This window comes from Rutidosis leptorrhynchoides, chromosome 10 (genome assembly GCF_046630445.1).
Source record: "Rutidosis leptorrhynchoides isolate AG116_Rl617_1_P2 chromosome 10, CSIRO_AGI_Rlap_v1, whole genome shotgun sequence".
Taxonomy (NCBI): Eukaryota; Viridiplantae; Streptophyta; class Magnoliopsida; order Asterales; family Asteraceae; genus Rutidosis; species Rutidosis leptorrhynchoides.
In genome coordinates this window covers 330366039-330372520 of record NC_092342.1, presented here as the reverse complement: position 1 = coordinate 330372520, position 6482 = coordinate 330366039, and the positions used below count along the sequence as shown (strand labels likewise).

General features: G+C 34.4%; 1 long non-coding RNA gene across 1 annotated transcript; it reads right to left on the bottom strand.

Annotated features, from left to right (window-relative positions):
* Positions 1-1337: 1337 nt before the first annotated feature.
* On the bottom strand, positions 1338-4636 carry LOC139873359 (uncharacterized). The gene is made up of 5 exons (XR_011767318.1): positions 4085-4636; positions 3226-3663; positions 3010-3089; positions 2313-2872; positions 1338-1745 (listed from the first exon to the last, which is right to left on the bottom strand). It is a non-coding gene; the product is annotated as an uncharacterized lncRNA (long non-coding RNA).
* Between the last annotated feature and the right edge of the window lie 1846 nt (positions 4637-6482).

Genomic DNA, 6482 nt, shown 5'->3' with positions numbered 1-6482 from the left:
GGAGCAAATGAAACTCACCTATTGTATTTTGTAGTAAAAATACATATGACGATATTGAACAAATGCAGGGTTGGCCTCGGATTCACGAACATATATCATTCATATATGTATTAAAACATATTCTTGTACTCGAATAAATTTATATATTGTTATTAGTGATGTATTTGCTATATTTGTTAATTTTATAAGTTTCATTATTTATTTATATATTTTCATTTTGTACATAATAATATTAATTTAGTTAAGTTGTATATTTTAAATATATCTTTATATAAAATCTTTAATTTTTATACTTATAATCTTAACCATGTCTTTTAAACTTGTATTTTTTTTATAATTACAATTATTTTAATAATAATAATAATATAGATTTTAGTGATAATAATAGTAATGATAGTTTTTAAGGATTACAAAAAATAATTTTAGTAAAAATAATATTATTGATAATCACTTTTAATAGTAACAATATAATAGTGAAAATTCATATTATGATAATATTTATCATAATAACACTTATTTTAGTAATAAAACAATAAGGATTATAATTTAAATGATAATTCTAATAATGATGCTTAGTAATATTAATAATAATAATGATAATACTAATGTTAATAAGAATGATAGATTTGAAAATAATAATGTATTTAATAATAACTATAATAATAGGAATACAGATAATATTGATAATAATGTTAATAATAACAATACTTACTAATGATAATCTTATTAATAATGATCATTTTATTATTACTAATAATACTTATGTTACTAATAATAATTAAAATAATATTAATACAAATTATATTAATTATAGTAACAATAATAGTTAAATTAACACTAATATCAATAATTAATAATACTAATTTTAATGATAATAATATTAGGTTGTATTGTTTTCCTAATAATGATAATATTAATCATATTCTTAATAATAATGATAATACGTGTAATAATAATTATAATGATGATACTAATATTTATTTATAATGATAATACTAGTATTATTAGTAATATCTTTGATAATAATAACACTAGTAACAATATTCTTAATAATAATGATAATACTTATAATAATAATTATAATGATGATACTAATATTTATTTATAATGATAATACTAGTATTATTAGTAATATCTTTGATAATAATAACACTAGTAACAATAACAATTTATAATCATATTTATAACCTTAAATACTAATAATAATAATCATAACAATAATAATAATAACTAGATTTGTGGTCCGCGCTTCACGGCGGATTAGTGTCATTTTAACGCTACTATATCGTTAGACAGTTGTCGGCCTGAAAGTCATCAAAATGTTATCCATTCCGTTGTGCAGACGTTTCTTATGTAGCAAACCTAATTTACTATTAAAAATTACAGGCCTGGAGTATTACTAAGCTCTAGTTAATACATATATGGTAGTCGTACCAAAACCATACAAATGACTATTGTTCACTACAGCTCCTTAACACATAATTGATCAAAAACACATATTAAACATGTTCAACGTAAATGTCTTTGTCTGGTTACTCGACTTCATCATTCTTTTTTCTTGTTCGAAGAGTTGTTATCTTCACCTCATACAGATGCTTGTGAATGCAAATCCAAAAAAGAAGAGAGGCTCACTACTATCATAACTAAAAATCACATAACACCAGCAACGATACACAAATATCATGAAACACTAACAAAGACAAATAAACTACTTTCTTGACCATCAAACTCAGAAGTAGCTGAAACTGAGGAAAAAAACAACAATAATAATTAATAATTAATAATAATAATAGAAAGATGAACAATAGTCTTGTTAAGATTTTTTTTTTTTTTTTTTTTTTTTTTTTTTTTTTTTTTTTTTTTTGAAAGGCAAGATTAGTTGTTAGTTGTTAGACTCGAACCTGGGTCACTCTCGAATCCATGAAACATGGATACCAATGAAGCAAGGCCTCATTGGCATAGTCTTGTTAAGATAATCAACATGAATAAAAAATATGACAATGCAACCATACTGAGATTACTCCTAACCTCACGGGCATCACCAACACATTAGTCCCAATGGCGACTCTACTTGCATTGGTGTGGGGTCCTATGACTCCACTAACTTGAAATTTTTTTTACCATGTATACTTTAAATTGTATAGGACACCATTAAATTTAGCTATAGGACCCCCATATATTTTTAGATTTTATGGTTTTTTTGAGGTAAACAACCACTAAAATACACTTCAAATATAATTTATCTTTGGAAAAAAAAAAATTGAGGACCCCAATGAAATTTCATCCTAGATACGCCACTGATTAGTCCTAACCTGACAATGCAAACTGGTGCTGCTCCACATACATCTTTACGCTATAAGTAGCTGCCATGTCTTAAATATGAGTGCACAGTTACCCTTTGGGCCATGCCAGAAGAAGCATAATATTAGTTAGAGTAGTAATAGGCAGTTCTTCACTATTCCACTTACAAATGACAAAATGAAATGGTAAATAGAGTTGCAGAACAGATTAAAATAGGACGGACTAACCGATCAAGGCATCGAGAAGTATTTGTAGAACATTTTAGCTTTTTTATATTATTATATGATCTTTTAACAAATTAGAAGATTGCAAGTTGCAACAATTTCAATTCAAAATGGACAGGGTTTGCCCATTTGACTTGCTTAAAGCTAACATTTATTAGAAATTGAGTAGTCTTTATTATAGAAGATTTATTTTCACCCATCTATTTAATTCCAAAACCAATGAACAAAACAAAAAAGCCAGTATGTGATGTGCTAGATGTAAATACATATATCTGACCTAGTCATCAAACAATATTTTGTACCAGCATGAAACATGAATTTTTCGAGTTTCCTTTTCTTCCTTTCTCCTGAAAAGTAAAATGGAAAAAATTAATTCACGTTCAGCGAAAAATATGCAATATAAATGCATTCAAACTATGAATTCAGTAAGGAAAGTCTATGCATCTAACTAACACGTTGTTACGGATAGAAATATGTCGTCTACCTCTTGATTTATCGAGAAAAACAGAGAAATGAAATCCTTTGTCGTAATCCATAAACGGCTCGTCGTCTTCGTGTTTGTAACTGAAATTTAAACAACAGATGCAAAACCTAGTTATGGTTCTGAATTCTTTATATGAAATTAGTTTAAGTATGTAAATCCCTAATTACTCACAAAATCATTAACATATACCATATCGGAAACAAAATACACATATACCTCACGTCCAACGTTTAAAGATGATGAAAACGGCGGTGATTTTGGGCTGACGTCGCCGTCGTCATCGACGGATGTGTTGGCGAAGCAAATAAGCAAGCGGATGCAATCTCTGTTAGTAAGTAATTTACTCGTGCAGTGATGTTTGTGGTGAAGAACTAATTTACTTTTTTGGCACAAAATCGATCGGGATTGTGGATTTGGTACTAAAAAATTGTGGAACTTAAACTCCACATCCATGAGGGACAAAATCTCTAAAACTCACGCGGGTCAAAATGGGTAGTTTTTAACTCACGTTATCAACAGAGCTGTCATCTCCTGCACATGTAATTTTGTCTTCAAAATCTTTTTTAGCCCAATTTGCTCCATCATCCGCTGAAAAATCACCATCAAGAGGAACAATCTCTACTTTGATCGATAATGAGTGTCAACTTGATACAACTGAGAATAGTTAACATTTAACATTAAAACTTTCATAACAATATTATTTTCTGACTTCCAGTAAAAAATGTATTAGGCAACTTTGTAAAACAAAATCTGATAGACCTAAATAAAAATACTATCTATTGTCAATATCATCATATGAAACCCTAAAAGAAATAAAACCCACAAAACCAAGCTAAGTTGCGCTTTCAATTCAGTTCTTCATACGTTATAACGTTTACATCACAAATTAACACTAAACAACTAAAAAGGAATCACTAAAATTTGTGACTTTGAACATAAAGAATTATTTAATTCCTACTTTAATTTTTCTAACAACAAAAAACCTAGCAATAATACGTCCTAGGTTCTGAAATCAAACCCTAGAGCCAATAAAACAACAAATCCATAAATCTAAAGTAAAGGAAAACATTCTTACCTAATCGATTTTAGAAACGGAAAAAGAGTGACCGGCGGTCAAGTATGCCAGTGCTAGAAGCAGCGACGGTGGTTGAGAAGAATATGGTAGCGGCGGCAGTGGTGGTGGGCGGAGCAGCGACTACGATGGTGATGGCGGCTTTGGCGGTGTCTGTGTTCCAAAATACACCGGCATCGCTACAGATGGCGATGGTGGCCACAGTGGCGATGGTGGAGATGGAGTAGATAAAACCCTAGAGAGTATGTGGCGATGGTGGAGATGGAGCAGGGGAAAGTCGCCAGAATCTTCTGGTGGGAGACAAAGAGGAGAAATGGGAGGCCAGTGTGAAGGGTTTTTTTTCTAAAAAAAAAATTACTGTATTTGTTTTTGAAGAGAGAGAGAGAGAGAGGTAGAAAGGTTTACAGTGATGAATAGGTAGGAAGAAGCAGTATAATGCTATAGTGCTTCAGGAGATTAGTATAGTGCAGCAGGTGGACAGTGGTGGGTAGAGAGGGAAACCATTATGTTACCATTCGCACTTCGTTGAGCTAGTTTAGCTGGCACACATCCTAATGGTCCTGTACCCGTAACCAAAATTCTTCGCAATCCAAGTTCATAAAGGGAAGCATACACGTTACTATGGCTATGGAGATGTTGCTTTCAAATCTTTGTAGTCCACGCCATTTTCAAGCAGCTGCGGTGGAGTTAATGTTCTAGCTGAAAACAGTCCGAATAATACTAAATAATAATAATAATAATTGTTACAAGAATGGAATTGCAGGCATACGAAGAGATATGATTTGATGGATTGAGGGTTGTAGCAGCTAGCAGGAAGATTTTGGGAGAAGATAGAGTTGTATCATTACTCAATTGAATTTGTGCCCACAAGGTGTTTGTTAAAAGTCCCCTATGAGTTTTTTCTTGGCTTCATGGTTATAATTTTATTGGTGTATGGGGATTTTGTCTCTGTTATTTTAGCTATGCACTACAATTAAAGGTTGTGTGCAGTTATGTCGCATGCCACAGTGAAGTTTCATTGTCCCTTTGTGGGTCTTAGTGGCTGTCAAAATGGGAGTGGAAATGGGCTTGTTAGAAGTTCTCTTATCAAGCATCTTAGTGATCGTCATTGTGGTATCGATGCGCGGGATATCACTCGACATTCTCTTACTTCTAATTTGGGTGTTTATACTGAGGCTGATGTTACTTTTAGGTGTATGGGGATTTGGTTATGTGGTGTTTGCTACAAAACACACACGGTGCGTGCTAAGTGCCGTCATGGTAGGGGCCCGGATGTGCCACCCCCCGATGAGGGAAATGGTGTTGTTCGTTTTGTGCTTCATAATTTTTCCAAGCCACTAGCTCCCTCTTCTCCTGCTCGACTTTGTATTGAGGATGGTTCGGTGCGTGATCATAACGATGGTTTTGACGTGGCTCTCCTGGATCAGTTGTTCTCTAAGGGGTTTCGCACGGTTAAGTCTATCCCTCCCAAGTGTCGTTTGGGGTTTTCTCGGGTTTTGAAAGGTGCTCTTGATAAGGTGATCTCTAAGCCTGATGACATTTCTAGTTGGGTCTCTTTGTTGGTGTTACCCCTTTGTACCCTTAAAACCTTTCGGCCACGGAGTAGTCGTGAGTCTAGGTCTTCGATAAAGCGTCGGCATCAGGAAGAGAATATTTCCCGTGCTATTTGCTCTTGGGGGACAGCGGGTGGGAGTTTACAGCTTGTGAGGGGGTATTTGGCAGAGGATTCTCCTATGTTGTCAGTGGTTGATGATGAGGTCCTTGATTTGGAAGGGCGTAATATTAAACAGTGTCGTAGGAAGATTTGTGATGGCCATTACACCGCTGCAGCTCGTGTTCTTTCTTCATCAGGCGTTGCTCCTTATAATGACGCCACACTGGCGAACTTGCTGTCTAAGCACCCTTCTTCTATCGCTCCATCCTTGCCTGATATGACGGTTGATCACCTTCACCTCGTTACGACTTCTGCTGTTGTTTTGGGCCAGATTAAAAGTTTTCCTCGGGGCACTTCATGTGGTAGGGATGGTTTACGTGCACAACACCTTATGGATTGCTTGAGTGGTGCTGCTGTGGCAGTCTCGGATGAGTTGGTTAGCTCTATTACCGGAGTCGTTAATCTCTTTCTAGCTGGAAGGTGCCCTATGGAATTAGGAGAGTATATTGCTAGTGTTCCCCTCACACCGCTTGTCAAGCCCGGCGGTGGTCTTCGTCCTATAGCTGTGGGTACTGTTTGGCGACGTCTTGTTTCGAAGGTTGGCGCTGCTATGGTTGGCCAGTCTTTGGGAAGTTACTTCGATGGTCTTCAGTTTGGTGTTGGTGTTTCTTCAGGTGGTGAGGCTATTCTTCATGCTGTGAATCGACTGATTGAGGATCGTGGCTCTGATGTTGGCCTCTCTATGTT